Here is a 17,807-nt window from a genome sequence, read left to right on the forward strand (position 1 = left end):
GTGGCGGCGGCAGCCACGAGCCCAGGTGTAGAGAGTTTTTTTTTTTTTTATAGGGAAAAACTGCAAACTGGAAATTGGCAACTTGGGATTGGGTAGAAAGGATATGGGGTAAGGTGATTTTTTTTGAGACTATTGGTGTGCAAAACCACATTAGAAACCATTGGGTTAGACTTTTGGCGGGAAACCACAACCCACTGAACAGGATTATCTGGTTATCATAAGACTGCTCATCAGGATTATCTAGATATCTTCAAGGACCATAAACCACAGACAGGATGTCTGTAGGAGGATACTGCTCTGTATCTGTTCAAGCTGTCATGGCACACTCCTGAGGTCCTTCCTCGAACTGAGTACAGCAGGTGGTCTAAGATGGCAGCCCTTCCCTAAGAGGGAGGCTGTGTTGCCTCCTCAGACTAAGCACACTTTACCACCTCTGGCAGCCTTCACCTTGCTGAAGTGGGGCGGAATGAAGGGAGAGGAACATGGGCTCATCTCCTCCTTCCACATCCTCACTGTCATACATGGCTGCCCACTGCAGCAAAGCAACGTGAGGAAGATGGGACTGGAGATGACTCCGTGGTCACTTGTGGCTCTTAGGATGGGGCCGTCTTCCTGCTGTGCTCTGAGCATCTTCTCCCACTGTGGAGGTCAGAGCACTTACCTTGTGCTTGCTTGGAACCCGAGCAAACTCCCATGCGGTAAGGGTCCACTGGAAACCTGTGTACATGAGACACTGGAAATACCACACACAAACAGGACAGCAAGGACCCCAGGGGCTGTGTGCATCTCTTCAGCTCAAGAACATGCTTCATCGTATCATCAGAGAGTTCTCTTAAAAATACTCACATTCCGAGATTAAAACTACGCAGGATTCTATGACCATTAGAGCATGGTGCTGATAGAAGTGTACAGACCTCAGCAGAGCCCCGTACAACTGCTTGCTTCTGGGTTTAGGAGCTTCCTCTGGAAGACAAAGTCAATCCAGTAAAACCCAGGGAGATAAGCCAGTTAGGGTCAGAGCCTGGACCCTGATGACCCTGAACAAGCCAGACAAGGCCAACGAGCTTCAATAGGACAATTAAGTAAGCAGGTCATAAAGAAAAGCAGATAAAGGAGATCTGTTCAGTGTGACCAGGCTGGGAAGAGGACAAATCGGGTCCCATGAGCTGCCACTGCCACCAAGTCCAACTTTGGTCCTGACGTGAGATTTAAACAGAGGGCCAGCAGTGTGCATAAGCAGTTTGGGTCAAGGTGTGGGTCTGCCATCATCACTGTCTCTGTCCCTGCAAGCTGACCTGACAAGCTGTCAGAACTGTGTGACACCTCTTCCTGGGAGAGAAGGTCCTCCTCTGGCTAGTGCCAGGACCTCAGCCTTTTCTTTCTCCCAGTGTGAAACTCCTGGGGAAATCCTCATTTCCTGGGGTCCATTGTTCGAATGGACTAACAGCTAAAGGAGGGGCAGATGTCTCTTCAGAATGCCACCATGCCAAGATGGCATACCAATGTCCCAACGGCTCCAGGCCATTCCTGGCTTCAGTCAGGGTCTTTGCTCACTGTAGAGGACTGAAGAGTTCTCCACTGCCACCAGGCTGAGCTGTACCTGGAGATGCAATCTTACCGGGAAATACCATCTTTGCAGATGACATAAGGAGCTCTAAGCCAATCCCCATGGATTTTTGAGAGGTGCCAGAACCCAATGGCTGGTGTTCACAAGAGAAAAGAGGAGGACTGGAGACACCCAGATGGGAGAGAGAGAGATGCAGGGAAAAGAAGGTGTGGAGACAGAGGTGCCTATTGAAGCAGCACCACAGCTACAAACACCTTGACGCCCCAGAAGCTGGACCGGGCAAGGGAGCTTCTCCCCCAGACCGGGAGGAAGTGTGGCCCCACTAACAGCTTCGTGTCAGACTCCAGGCCCCAAACTGTGAGAGAATACATTTCTGCTGTTTAAAATTTTAAATGTATTGTCATTTGTCCTATTGGCCCCAAAAAACAATTTCCCTCATGGCTCTCCTTGTACCTGGCTGCCATCCCCACCCCATTCAGTCCCATCATGTCATCACTATTGTACTAAAAACACTAGGAAGTAGAACGGTATATGGTTTTGATTCAGCGAGTGGTAGTTAGATATAAGTTCCAGAAGCATCGTGACCTCTCTGCCTTTGATGCCCAACACGTAGAAAGTTTCATCTACGCATCTCCAATCAGCAAACTGATGAGTGGATAGTGCTTCCTTGAAGATTCAGTGTGGGTTTGATCTCCACTCCAAAAGTTCTCTCAACACTCTGTGAAGGTTAAGTCTACATGTTACCCATAATATCACTGGAGTGTGTTCATTCATGTCTTCAATGACTGTCTGAGGAAGATGGTAGGTCATTCAGCCAGGAAAGCCCCTTGGCACCAAGCCTAACGAGTTTACTTCTATCTGCGGGACCCATGCGGTGGACGTAGAGAACCAACTCATGCAAGCTGTCCTCTGACCTCTGCATGTAGGCTGTGGCATGTGCGCCCACACTGAGACACACATACCATCACACACACACACACACACACACACACACACACTGAATAAATAAATAAATGTCATGATAAAGCAATGATAGAATGGCTATCATGATCCTGACCCTATTCATTATGCTGTAGCTATAATGACAAAGAAGCAGATGAGTCCTCTCTTTTATCCTCTTGTGGAGCTATGTTCAAGCAGGGAGACCCACTTGAACTTGGGAGACCAAACAAAAGTCCCACAAAAGTAACATAATAAGACACAAGGAAGGCATGACCACAGTGGGGAATGAAGGGATTGGCACAGGAACTTTGGTGAGAAGGAAAGAGCTCTTCCCATCCCTAAAGAGACCGCACTTTAACTGAGTCCTAAATGAAGTGTAGTGTAGGGACATGCCATACTGAAAGCAGAGGAAGAAAGCACCCTGACAAAAGAACACAGTAAGTGCAAAGGCCCTGAGGCACCATGGTTTGGAAGATGAATGAGAATGTCATGAGGCGATAGCCTAAGAGCTAAATGGAACTGAGGAAATGAGGCTTAAGGAGAGGTAGGATCCAGATGACCCAGATCCAGATCTCATAAACAAAGAGGAGGTTCTGTTGTTGGTTTTAACAAAAGACACACTGCAGGGTTTTGAGCAGGCAGTGACTTGGGATGCAGGTCCCTCTGGCGCAGCAGAGGACAGGCTGGAAAGTACAGGCAAGAGCAGGCTCAGATAGACCTGTCCATTGGCTTTTGTAACCATGCAGTCACAAGGTATGAGCACAGACAAGGTCACTGCTGAATGAGCTCTAAACGGGGTGGTTTATAAAACGTATACAGGGGTTTCCTATGGCTTAAGGATCTTCAGTAGAGCTGCTTTTTAAACCTGCCTGACCATGTTAGCATGAGAGGTGTTCAATGAATGCTTATAGATGGGCATGATGTCCTGGCTAACCCCCTAGCAGCCAGGCTGACTCAAGGCTTGCCACAGCTGGGGGTCAGCATCAGCGGATGTCACTGTATGGTGAAGAACTTTAGCACAGGTCACTGCTGCCGTCACCTGCACCCTGACATATAAAACGACAAAAACAGCCCTGTGCTGCCGGCAGTACCTGCCCTGCTGTTCATACAGTAGTGAGTTTAAGTTATTTTATCTGACTATGGTCAGCCCCAAACCCCAAAAAAGTGTGCGCCATAACAGCTTCTCAGTGTGCTGTATGTGCAGTATGCTGTATGTGCAGTATGCTGAAGAAATTGGATACTCCTTTCTGGGTTGTGACCACACGCCTTCTGGAGGTCAGCCAACAACAAGGTAGTTTCACAGTGCTGTTACTCATACTCATGAGAGATGAGATCTGCCACAGATGCCCCCAGGAACATACAGAGCAGAATGACTGAAGACACACACACACACACACACACACACACACACACATATTTCATAAATATATACATTTCGTGTGTGTGTGTGTGTGTGTGTGTGTGTGTGTGTGTGTGTGTGTGTATGAAGCTTAGGGAACAAGAGGCTTCACCCTGCCCAAGTTTGCTCTTGAATAAGCTGAATAAAACGACACTCACTGAAGCCTCTTTGTGAAGAGATGGGGTAAACTCTTGAGATGCTGGCCCTCTCCCTAATGTTTTGTAGGATGGATATTTTACCCAGTCAAGCAAGGAATCCTCCAAGATCTATGTGATGCTTTATTGTTGTATGTTACCAGGTGAGAGGGTTAGTCTGCAATGGCAGAACCCAATTTAACCCTAAAGAAGGAGTACCAGAGTGGCATAGAAGCAGGGCCCTGCTGACACACAGATGGAACTTCAGGAGTGAAGGCTGTTGGTCTGCAGCCTCTGGGACCAAAGGTAAAACTTAGGGTTCTCTGAGCTGCTTATGTTCCCAATGTCTAACAGTCTTCTATTATGGACAGATCAATTGAGAAATGGTGAGATCATGGGATTAACAAAAGAACACCTATTCCCAGGTAGCTTCAAGCAGTCATGAACCAGAAGTTCTCCTGAGATAAGAGGATTAAATGGGGAGGGGAGGGAAGAGTGGGTAGGGAGAGAATGTGGGGAGGGGTGACTAACACTAAAAGCCATTGGAGAGGTCAGATGGAAACCTAAAACAGGAGAAGCTTCTTAAAATGTATACATATATGAAAGAAGATGAAATGGAGTCACTAAATAATGGGGGAGACAACGCCCCAACTAGACATGTTTACCACTGAGTGAAACCTCAGTGCCGGGAATAGGTTATATCTAATTGAGTTGTTGGCCAAAGGAGCCCCATAGGAACCCCCCAACAGCCCAGGCTATTGCCAAGGCTATTGGTTGCTTTCCACAAACTAATGGTAACACCTTGTTCCTGAAGACAATGCTTATATATCTCATTAAACATGGAGAAGTTGAGCTGATGCCCAAACTAGAGCCTTTACCCCTGCTGACTCGTGTTCATGGTACTAGAAGATTCTCTGCAGAAAGCTTGTAAGAGACAAAAGAGATGGATGACACCAAGGAGACAGTGTCCTCCAGTCACAGCAGGACAGACGGATGTACATAGGAACTCCCAGCAACTGAAGCAGCATTTTCTGAGCCTGCAGTAGTCCAAGACAGATGGGGTCCTAGTGCTCAGGGGGGAAAGCAGACACAAGTTCCCATCCCTAACCGAGAAGCCATCTCCAGTGGACAACCGTGCAAAAGAAAACTTAGTTTTCTCCAATGGAGTACCACTGGGTATAGAAACCTCACTTGAGGGCAGGCAGTGGGTGGCCAACACAAAACAAACTCAGTGGTATTTGTGTAGATTTTCTTGGTTTCATGTTGCTTCTGGAGGTCATTTCATATCTTATTAGTCTTTTGGTATATTCTGGCTTCCAATTTTGTATTTTATGGTGTGTGTGTGTGTGTGTGTGTGTGTGTGTGTGTGTGTGTGTACCTTGTGCTTTGATTTTTTTTTAAATTCTGTTTTGTTTATTTGCTTGTTTGTTTTCTAAATGAGAGGAAGAGAGAGAGAGAGAGAGAGAGAGAGAGAGAGAGAGAGAGAGAGAGAGAAGAGAGAAAGTGTGGAGTTGGAAGGGTCAGGAGGTAAAGAGGATCTAGGAGGAGATGAGGAATATTGTAGGAAAAAAATTATTTTCAATTAACAAAAAGGAAGTGCTCATAGGAATAGTAGCTATGTCTAATAATATTTTTATTCCCTGCTCCTCGTCAGCTGTGTTCATCACACATTGGTCATGGGTGTCATCCAATCCAAGGGCAGCCCTGCATACACTGAGGTGAGCCAATCAATTCTTCTCTTGGGGATCTGATCATAAGGAGGCCTGGAGTGTGCTGTTGGTGAGTAGCAAGTGCTGGAGGTCAGAATGTGGAGCAGAGATTGGGAAACTCAACCGTGGCCAAATCTGCCCTACCCATTTGTTTCTATTAATAAAATTTTCACTGGAACATAACCAAGTATTGTTTGTATATAGTCTCTGGCAACTGCCACGCTACCATGGAAGACATCAATGGCTGTGCCACACACAGGCTGACTGGTGCAGGAGGAACAAAAACATTTACAGAAAAATATGTTGTCCCTGATGTAGATGCAGGTCAGGCAGCCATGTCTAAGGTGTTTTAAAGCAGGTTGAAGATAAGACCCGAGGATCCCTGAGTAAGGGACAGGAGCTTCTTCGCCTCCAAACCTTTCAACTCCATTCTTCATGAGATCAGACTCTATTTTATTTTGATGAGCACAATGTATATCCTCATAGCAAGCCTCCTGTGCCTAAGTGGCGGTGAGTAGACTTCTGTTGCTTACAGTCACAGCCCCGGGCTGAGCGAGGAAATCAGTAAAAATCCATCTCCATGTGCTGGGGTGTGGAGAGACACCTAGGAAAATAGTACAGAAATCCTGAACAGGCAACAAACTCATGAGCTACCCCTACAACCAGTGGATGACTCTGGAATATCACTGAGGAACAAAATGCTTTCAGGAGTGTTCTAAAATTAAGGCTGCAGAAAGATATTTGTGTTTATCCTTGAGAATTTAGAGTCACTTCTCTTAAGCCTGTGGTACCTCGATCAGGGCATGGCAGGAAGGAAGAGACAACTGGAAATGCTCTGAAGGTGCTACATCCTTCATAGAAATCATTTGCTCTGTTCATAAGAGGGACCTCACCTGAGACACCCTATTTTCTTCAAGGGGTCATGAAAAAGATTCGAGAAATCAGTCTCAATCTAGAAGAAGGCAGGAGGAGAGTAAAGGGGACTAGCAGGATACACGAGATCTGATAGGGGAAATGGGGAAGGGGGAGGGGCTCTTTCCAGAATGGACAGGGAGATAAATACAAAAGGAGGTAAAATAACAAGAAGGGTATCTGAAAAAGCCACAAAGAATCACACTATTAACTATTTACCAAAACAACCTATAATACACATAATTCCATGTCTAAATATACACACACCTAGTTGTAATGAACTTTTCTGACCTGGGTTAATAGTACTCCCTCCACGAGCCAAAGACCATCTAACAAAAACCCCGATACTAGACACAAGAAGCCCTCTTATGAGTTGTTGGTCAGGGCTGTCCAAGAGACTCCCAAAACATGCAGACTATTGCTTCTGCCATTGGCTACCCCCAAAGGTGGGAGGTAAGTGTCTACCGCTGAAAACACTGCAGAATCAGGGTCCAGAGACGCCTGAGCTGGACCTGACCTGAATGCTACCCCCCCCCCCAGGACTATGACTTTCATGGTTCCAGAAAGCACCATGAGAACTTCCAAAGGAGGGAGGTACCCAACAGTCCTACCCAGCTATGACACCTATGCACCACATCAACCACCAACATGGCACAATAACCCTAAGGGTGCAGTAGGGGCACACAAACCTTGGCAGTAACCAACAGCTCTTTAATGGGACTTAAGACCCAACCAACAAGAGGGAAATCATACCTGGTACTGGAAACCTAGCTACCTACTCAGTTTTAGTAAAGTCATGATCATCAGAGGAGAATCTACAACCACTAATGTACTAAACCAGCATAATCCATAGCAATCTATAAATGTTTGTCCTTATACCCACAGATAAGTGTAGTTCACCCCTCATCAAGGAAACTTTGAAACAGATTGAGACCACTGCAGAAAACCACACTAATCACAACACAGAGTTATGGAACCCAGTCCCAAGGGATACATCTATAAAACACTCGTACATGTAACATTCAGGGAATGCTGTAGAAGAGGAGGGGGTAGAAAAAAGTGTAGAGCCAGAGGATGCAGTTTGCTGTGAGATTGTGTCTTCTAGTAACATCAGAAGTTACACCTATAAAGTGTCACCAACGTGACTGCTTAAACATGAGCTATACAAGGATAACACCAACAGACACTCCAAAGTGGACAGAGGAAAGCCCATGAGACCTCAACACTACACAAAGAAATATAGGCAGTTAAGGAAAGCTGGGAGGAGCGAGAGAGGTGGTCCTCCCCAGGGAAGAACACACCAATTGGTTGTCCAGTGTCAAACAGTCAGTCCTGAAAACATACATGCAAGTAACATTACATGGGCTGAGCAGATTGTATTTAGGAATGTGTGTGTGTGTGTACATATATATGCATATAATAATAACTAGTAAAGAAAAAGAGGGGCCACATATTTGATGAAAGTAGGGAGAGTTATATGGAAGGGATTGGAAAGAGAAAAAGGAAGGGAGAGATTTTGTAATTATAATCTCAATTATATATATGTAAATAAATAAATTTAATAAACTCCAAAAAAGAGAAAGAAAGGTCTTAAGCACCTGATCAACATTTATTGAGCATCAACTGTATACTAACCATTGCCATTGTGGGGACTCCAGATCACTCTCAGGTTTAAAGGTTTCTAGAAGGACCTGTAGGATCTAGAAAAGCTACTGTACTCACAGTTATGGTTATTGTGGCAAAAGATAATGTTAAAAGTTAGCCCATGAAAGAAACTTAAGGGTCAGCATCAGGATAGATCAAGTATGAAGCTTCCAGTTGACCTTGCTCAGTGGAGCCATGAAGAGATCAGCTTTGCTTATTAGGGGCTGGGGGAAACTCAAGCAGTTCTTTGTGCAAGGGTAGTCCTTTACAACACTTCACTTCAATAAGAAGATTGTGGAGGAAAAGAAACCATGACTATGCCTGAGACAACCTGTCCTCTGGCTGGGAAAACAGCATCGGCATCCAGGAAACTCATCAGTAAACACTTCTGAGGAATGATGTGAAGTTTAGTTTTAAATACAAGGCAAGCAGTATACATAATTAAGCAGTGTGTTCCTGCCCATCCAGTACCTAACAAGCAACAGGGATGCTATAAATGCACTGTAGCTCTGCAGGACACCAAGGCATCCAGTGTTGCGCCAAAGCCTGGCTGGCCCTGTGCATCACCCAGCACATCCTTCTTTGGCTTCTCTTCCCTCCTACGTCATCATCATGCAATCAACACGGACTTCTTGTCTCTTTTAAGGAGACCAGGCTCTAATTGAGCCACTGGGGATGCAGGAGTGGGGATGATGGGCATGAGCTTTGCTGCTGCAGAGTTAGCATGCCAGTGGGTTTAACAGAACAGGCAAAGAGTAATCAGAGAACAGGTTCAATCCCATTGGTGCTCAGCTCACCACCCACTGGCACAGCCCGTTTGGAGGGGAACTGACAGAGAACCACCTCTTGGGAGGACAGAAGGCCTGGAAGAGATGTGCCTCCCAGCCCTGAGGAGCAATGGCAGCAGCTGAATCCCAGGCCAGGACTTCAACTTCCTTAGAAAGAACACCGGACCAACAGATGTAGAGAAGGTTCTAGAATGAACCCACTACTTCAACCAAGTCTCCCACTCAGCTCTCCCTCCCTGCTACCAATATGGAAATCAAGTGGGAATCAATATAAAGACTAATACGTTAGCTTTGAGAAGAAGAGGAAGAATGAATCTGTGAATGGGGGAAGGGCTCCTCAATATTCTCCTTACGGAGTAAATTTTGTGCACCTTTAAACATTGAGGAAAAAACAACATAAAACTAATCACTTTAAGGAGAAAAATCGGTTTCCTTGCTATTCACAGTGGTGTGCAGGCACGACCTCTGTCCGGCGTTGTCACTTTCATCCCCCAAATAAAACCTGCACAGATTGCTGTGCCATGGCTGAGGACTTGAGGTGGGTCTGGCCGGCAGGGAAGAGGATGAGGTGTGTGTTGGCAACCTGACCCTACAATCTGCAGCCTCGGCTGTCTAAGGTCTGTCTATGACCCAGGGTGGGCTCCTCTGACCTCACCACTGGAGAGAAGATCAACATACTTTTTTCATTCTCTGGAAAGAGTGTATACGTGTGTTTAGGAGTAAGGAATGAGCAGAGGGCTGAAGGGGCCATGGAGGCAGGGAGAAGTCAGGCAACATCCAATTTAACTAGGAGGGGAAGGCCACGGTATGGCTTCCTGGGGGAAATCACTGTTTGTATAGAGCACTGAAGACACCTACAAGTACCGAGTTCTCTAGACAAAAGTGAGAGAATGGCCATTAAGAGAACACTGGAATCTGATCTTTACCTGGGACATGCACAGGTATACACAATTAATATATGCCCATAAATTTTCAGAGAGCATACCACAAGCAAAAGAACAGAGGTTCCTACACTAGTGGCATCAGCACCATTCAGAAACTTACTAGAAATGGGAATTTGAGCCTGCACCAGACCAGTTCCATCTGACACTGGGAACAAGCCCCAGCCAACGTCTGGTCCAGCATCTTTAGGGAGATCTGTAGTGTGAGAGGAGAGACTGGGGGCAGCATCAGCATGTGGAAGAACCCAGGTGACAGAGGGAGACTGCACTCTCTCCCCAACCTGGGCTTCATACACCTAACAGAAACAGGAACAAGAGTCAGCTACCCACAACCATGGGAGGTCAGGTGCCATATAAATGACCAGTAGACAACGATGATGAGCTTCATGGTCCAAGGCTTTTGAAGCCTTTCCCCAGTTCACTAACCCATTCCCATGCCTTCCCTTCCTCTGTAAACGGTCTCTGTTTCTGTTTCCAACCTTGTGTCCCTGGTCTAATTCTTCATCCTGGGGCACAAGAACTTGGAAGCTTCAGCTAGTACCCCAGCCTCAGATCAGTGCTACAACAATCTTACAGAAACTACCACTCATGAATCACTCCCCAGGGGAACTGCAAACATCTCACAAACACACGCAGAGCCATTCCAGCCCATTCCTGAAGCCATCACTCTGTGTCTTTGTGTCTGTAACCCTGCTGCCCGCGTGCTTATGCTTCTTCAAGATGTAGCTCTGCTTACCCAGTGCTCACTGCATGCTGGGCCTTGTAGTCTTAAACAGTAGATAGACATTACCCAAACGGCTGTTACATAACCCCGCGAGTTAAGTACTGCTGTTATGCCCGCTGCCCCAATGGGAAATCAAGGCTCACAGAAGTAAGGCAGCTTGCCTAATGGCACACAGGTAGTACAGGGAAGGGATGATATTTCAGCCCTGACTGACAAAGCACTGTGCTGCCACTGTACTATGCTCCATATGAAGCTGTATTAACCAGGTTTATCTGGCCCCTCCCACCCTCTCTAGTCACTGTGTGCATGCACACACACACGGTAGCGTGTATCACGTGCTGAGATTACATACCCATCTGCTGCCATGTGAAACGTGTGCGCTCTGACGGGGAGGTCAGTGATGCTCACTCCTGCATCCACCTGGCACAGGACAGGCAGAAGCTCCAAACATTGAAGAAGGTGGATGGATTCAGTTCAGCTGCAAGCATCCCTGCCAGGCACCTGCTGACTAACTGGCGGTTCATTTCAGGGTGTCCGTCACTCTGCTGGAGGAAAGCCTCAGTCTCCAGTCTTCATAGCTGGGAAATGCCCACTTTTCTGGAACTCAGTACTATCTCCAGGAAACATCCCCAGGCTCGAAGATGTGTTCTCAAAGTGAACAGCAACTGGAACTCAACATTCGAATTTGAAAGCCCGGACCCTGTGCAGTACCCAGTGCTGACTGACAAATGTTATTACTGCAGCTAGCTCTTCTGGAAGGGAGTAGAGGGCTTCTCCATTTAACAGCACAGGCCTAAGCTCAGGGCCAGCACACAATCATTCCCATCCCATCTACGTGGCCAAACCAAGTCATGGACCACCTGGCTTCCCAGGTTTCCCAGCCCTAGGAAGACAGACTCCATATCTGATGGAGAGAAATTGCAAAGTTGCATTAAAAGGAATTATGAAATGTAGTGGGGCGATTTTGCAGTCTACCTTGCAGATTTATTTTTAAAATTCACGGATACAATTGCAAGTTCCGTGGCAGGTAGGTAATATATTGTTGGAAGTCATTTGAGGGACACTTCAAGGGGATGGGACTGTTAACCAGAGTTAATGCAAATTCTAATTTCTCATCATGTTAATAATAGGACATTAAAGGGCAAGAGAAATATACATCTTAAAAGGAGCAGCTCTGGGCCAGATATTCGATAGAACATTAGGGATGCATTGTTGCTGATCCTTACAATCCCCTTGAGCCTTGTCAACCATGTCCCGGATGCAGAAAGAAGCACAGAAGTGGCACTTACCTCTCCTAAGCTGCAATGGCTGAACACAAGCCCAGGTCTGTCGGTTTCTAAGTGAGCACTTTGTGACGCCAAGCTCACATCTGGCCATTCCAGGAAGACCACACAGTGTGGGGAAGTAATTTACTTTACATGGCTTGACCCCCTGGTACTTAAGAATACTCTGGCCCTGCAATGCCATCTTGCCTCTACTAGACATCTTCTGGTCAATGCAGGGTCAAAGTTTTAGTAGCCATGAGGGCAGTTACGTTATGGAGGCTTCTATTGTCTGGTTACTTAGGGGAACAGTATAGCTTAATTTTATTAATTCGTATTGATTTATATATAGCTCGGCTCTTCCCACAAAGGCTTTGAGGAAACTTATAACCAAAACAATACAATGGAATACAGAGTTCGGGAAATCCAATGCTGGCAGAGACATATTCCCAGAATGACCATGGCTTCCTATGCTCTCTGTGTAGACAAAATGAGAAAATATCATCGCAGAATCTCAGCTTTGGAAGAGGTCACAGCATGCCTCCCACCACAGAATGGTAAAGTCACTGCTGAGTGTATCTTAAAAGCACATGACCTAGCCCCATTCCCAGACTCTGGTTCAGGTGGTCTGTGCAAGGCCCGAAAACATGTTTAAAGGAAGTTTTAAATCTGTCTCCAGGCAACTCTTTTGCAAGCGGTACAGGGATTATACTTTGTGGGAAAAGGGAGGAAATCCAAACTAGTTAACAATGAAGGAATCACCGTGACAGCACTTACTTCAAATCAGCATGCTTCTGTAGAGTATTTGGGTACTGGGCCGGTGCTCAGCCCCAAATGCTGAAAGGTAACTCCGAGAAGGATCCCAGGCCTTAGAAACAGCAAGTCTAGTTGCAGCAACTGTGAGCTCCCTGAACATCTGCCCAGGTGCCCTGTGCTGCCCACAAGCTAAGAGTGTGAGGCCCTTGAGGAATGAGAGTGTACTCAGGACAAATACTGACAAAAGGGAGTTAAAAAGAACAGCTCATTCTGACCCACAGTGTAAGAGATCCAGTCTATTCTGCCAGGGAAGGCATGGCAGCATTCCCAACGGCCAGTGCCTGTGGCTAGGACCCCTCACATGTTCACAGGTTGGGATACAGTGAGTGGAGAAGGCTGAATCTCAGCTGACTTTTCTTCTTTACCCCCTTTCTATTCTGTCTGAGCTCTGGGTTCATGAGAAGATGTCACCCACGTTCAGAATGAGTGTGCCATCCTCCGTTAATCCTCTCTGCAAACATTCTCACAGACATACCCTGAAGAGCGTCTCCAGAGGGACTCTAAACCCTGTCAAGTTGATAATGAAGATGAACGGTCACAGCAGTTAAGTGTCATCCACAAGGTGCTTTATGGAGAGTGCTGGTGGAGAGGCTGGGCTCCCCAGCAGGGTGTCTGTAGTGCTCTGAGATCACTAACTGTATCACCCAACACAACTCGGATGGTAGATGAGGCTTCCCTGAGACTTGGCTTTGTCACTTGTGGGGGTGGTTGACAAAGGTAGTACCAAGCTCACTAATTTGGTGATGAGGATTCAATAAAGGAAGAAACTGGGAGCAAATATCTCAGTGGCATCTGCTCCATGTTGGTCATCTGTTGCTATACCAGGCACTTCAGAACATGATGATTTGGTAACACGGTAGTGGTGGAGATGATGGATGTCGCGGTGGTGGGCATAGTGGGAATGGTGGTGATGAGGATGGTAGTGGTGGTGATCATGGTGCTGAAGACAGTGGGGATGGCAGAGATAATGAAGGTCTTGGTAACGGAGACAGTGGGATGTGGTGGTGAAGACGGTGTTGACAGTGGAGATGCCGTGGGTGTTGAAGTTGATGGTGGTGGTTATAATGTTGAAGGTGGTGGTGGTGGTGGTAATATGTGGTGATGGTGGTTGGGTGTGTGTGTGTGTAACTTTTCTCGATCCTACCAGGAAACAAAACTAAAAACTAGACCAACTGCAGCCTGGAGGCTGTAATGTGTGGTGAGGAGGAGACATAGGGAGTTCTAGTCTGACTAAATTTGGAGATAAACAGAACTTATGGCTAGAAAGTGGCTTGGTCACTGCAGAAAAATAGGAGTCTGATGTATGGATTTGAGAATTGTCATACATGTAGAGATGCCACATTGGGAGACACCAGGAAGGTCCGTACAGAGAAAGAAGGAAAGGGAACGTATACAGGAAAGTTAGAAGTCCGTGCAAGGATGTGGTATGTCCTACAACAGGAGCTATTGGAATCTCATACATGCACATCATGTGTTTTGATGAAGTAAACACCCATTTCATCCCTTCCAGTTCCTCCTGTCCCTACTACCATTATTCCCTCATAACTTCATGTATGCGTTTTCTCTGTCTGTCTGTCTGTCTGTCTGTCTGTCTGTCTGTCTCTCTCTCTCTCTCTCTCTCTCTCTCTCTCTCTGTGTGTGTGTGTGTGTGTGTGTGTGTGTGTGTCCTTTTCTTTTTTAAACCCACAGACTCCACCTAGTGTTGCCAGTATATGCACAAGCATAGGGCCATCTACTGCATCTACTGGACTGTGGGCAGTCTCCCTGGGCTCACATTCCTGAAGAAAACTGACACCCCCTTCAAACAGCCTTCAGCTGCCAATAGCTCCTCAGCTCCCCCTACTCCATGCCGAGATTTCATCTGCCTTGATCATGTGTATGTCTTGTGCAGGCAGCCACCGCTGCTGTTGTATCCAGAAAACACTTAGGTTGTACTCATCCACTGTCTCTGGCATTTACAGTCCTTCTGACCCTTCTCCCTCAACGATCCTTGAGTCTTGGGAAGAGGTGGCATGATACAGGTGTTGTGCTGGTTTGCATGAGAACAGCCCACATGGGCATATATGTTTTAGTACTTGGTCCCCAGCTGGTGAAACTGGGAAAGATTTGGAAGTATAGCCTCATTGGAGGTGGTATGTCAGTGGGGTTAGACTTTGAGGTTATAAAAGTCCATGCCATTTCCCATTAGAACTCTCTTTGCCTCCTGCTTGGGAATCAAGATGTAATCTCTCAGTTACTGCTCTAGCGTCATACCTGTCTGCCTCCCTGCTGCTGTACTCTCTGCCATGATGGTCATAAACTTGTCTTCTAAAACTATAAGCCCCAGTAAATAGTTTCTTCTAGAATTTGCCTTGGTCATGGTTCTTAGCACAGCAATGGAAAAGTAACTAAGACAGATGTCTAGGGCTGAACACTTGGCAATAGCTTATTCTCTGCACTCCGATGCAGTTGTGGGTCTCTGGGTTAATCAACATCTGCTGTAAAAAGAAGCTTCTCTGATGAAAGCTGAAAGACGCACTGCTCTATGGGTATAAACGTAAGTCCTTAGGAGTCAGTTGAATACTATGTCCATTTAGCAGAGTAATAGTAGTAAGTTCTCCCCTAGGGCCTATGACTACCAAGTCTCTGGTTCTTGGCCAAATGGGCTATTCTTTAGAGTAATTTGATCATCACCATTTCATTTGAAAAGCACATCATAGGAAACATTTCCTAACATTGGGCTGATATCAAAGTATGTTACATGTTCATTTTCAATATGAACTTTACAACTAAAAACCTTACTAGAAAATGAAATAATGTCGCCAAGTGAGCTTGATTCTCAGCAAAGCTATGCTGGGTCCAGACATCCTTTCTTCCTCTTCCCTCCCTCTCTTCCTTCTTTTTCTTTTTTTTTTTTGAAAATTTGCTTTAATTCCATTATATTCTAGCTCAAGTTCATAAAAGGACCACTGATGGTTTTTTTTGGAAAGCAGAACATTAAACTATTAAGTTTTATTCTAGAGGAAGTTTTTTTTTATTTTTATTTTGCAATACAATTCAGTTCTACATATCAGCCACAGATTCCCTTGTTCTCCCCCCTCTCGCCCCCCTCACCTTCCCCCCAGCCCGCCCCCCATTCCAATCTCCTCCAGGGCAAAGCCTTCCCCACAGACTGAGATCAACCTGGTGGACTCAGTCCAGGTAGGTCCAGTCCCCTCCTCCCAGGCCGAGCCAAGGGACCCTGCATAGGCCCCAGGTTTCAAACAGCCGACTCATGCAATGAGCACAGGACCCGGTGCCCTGCCTGGATGCCTCCCAAACAGATCAGGCCAATCAACTGTCTCACCCACTCAGAGGGCCTGATCCAGTTGGTGACCCCTCAGCCATTGGTTCATATTTCATGTGTTTCCGTTCGTTTGGCTATTTGTCTCTGTGCTTTATCCAACCTTGGTCTCAACAATTCTCGCTCATATAAACCCTCCTCATTCTCGCTAATTGGACTCCCAGAGATCCACCTGGGGCCTAGTCATGGATCTCTGCATCCAGATCCCTCAGTAGTTGGATGAGGTTTCTAGCACGACAATTAGGGTGTTTGGCCATCCCATCACCAGAGTAGGTCAGTTCGGACTGTCTCTTGACCATTGCCAGCAGTCTGTTGTGGGGGTATCTTTGTGGATTTCTGTGGGCCTCTCTAGCACTTTGTTTCTTCCTATTCTCATGTGGTCTTCATTTACCATGGTCTCCTATTCCTTGTTCTCCCTCTCTGTTGTTGATCCAGCTGGGATCTCCCACTCATGCAAGCTCTCTTTCCCTCGACCCTCGCCCTTCACTACCCCCACTCATATCCAGGCTGTTCATGTAGATCTCATTCCATTTCTCTGTCATTGGGCGATCCCTGTGTCTTTCTTGGGGTCCTGTTTTCCAGGTAGCCTGCCTGGTGATGTGAGTAGCAGTCCAGTCATCCTTGTTCCACATCTAGTATCCTGTTATGAGTGAGTACATACCATGTTTGTCTTTCTGAGTCTGGGATACCTCACTCAGGATGATTTTTTCTAGGTCCATCCATTTGTCTGCAAACCTCATGATGTCATTGTTTTTCTCCGCTGAGTAGTATTCCATTGTGTATATGTACCACATTTTGTTTATCCATTCTTCAGTTGAAGGGCATCTAGGTTGTTTCCATGTTCTGGCTATTACAAACAATGCTGATATGAACATAGCTGAACAAGTGCTCTTGTGGTGTGGTTGAGCATTCCTTGGGTATATGCCCAAGAGTGGTATAGCTGGATCTTGGGGGAGATGGATTCCCAATTTTCTAAGAAAGCGCCATATTGATTTCCAAAGTGGTTGTACAAGCTTGCATTCCCACCAGCAGTGGAGGAGAGTTCCCCTAGCTCCACATCCTCTCCAGCATAAGGTGTCTTCAGTGTTTTTGATCTTAGCCATTCTGACAGGCGTAAGGTGGTATCTCAGAGTTGTTTTGATTTGCATTTCCCTGATGATTAGGGATGTTGAGCAATTCCTTAAATGTCTTTCAGCCATTTGAGTTTCCTCTGTTGAGAATTCTCTGTTTAGTTCTATAGCCCATTTCTTAATTGGACTGTTGGGCATTTTGATGTCTAATTTCTTGAGTTCCTTATATATTCTGGATATCAATCCTCTGTCAGATGTGGGATTGGTGAATATCTTTTCCCATTCTGTAGGCTGTCGCTTTGCTTTGTTGACCGTATCCTTTGCCCTACAAAAGCTTCTCAGTTTCAAGAGGTCCCATTGATTGAATGTTTCTCTCAGTGTCTGTGCTACTGGTGTCTAGAGGAAGTTTTTATTGTTTTCTTTTTAATTACAAACTAATAACTGCACATATTTAGAGAGTACAATGTACTGCTCTGATACATATTTACAATATGATTTTTGTCATGTAACCAACCACAACTACCTCTTAGAAAAGCCTTGTGTCATTTTTCCAGATGAAGAAAAAGGCTTTACTTCA

General features: G+C 46.0%; 1 long non-coding RNA gene across 1 annotated transcript in view; it reads right to left on the reverse strand.

The window, feature by feature from the left end:
• Positions 1–17,807, reverse strand: part of LOC131911671 (uncharacterized) — a 75,355-nt gene that overhangs the window by 8,899 nt on the left and 48,649 nt on the right. The window contains exon 3 of the long non-coding RNA XR_009379415.1: positions 6,169–6,355. This is a non-coding gene — a long non-coding RNA (uncharacterized LOC131911671). The remainder of the gene's footprint in view (positions 1–6,168; positions 6,356–17,807) is intronic.

This window comes from Peromyscus eremicus, chromosome 5 (genome assembly GCF_949786415.1).
Source record: "Peromyscus eremicus chromosome 5, PerEre_H2_v1, whole genome shotgun sequence".
Classification (NCBI taxonomy): Eukaryota; Metazoa; Chordata; class Mammalia; order Rodentia; family Cricetidae; genus Peromyscus; species Peromyscus eremicus.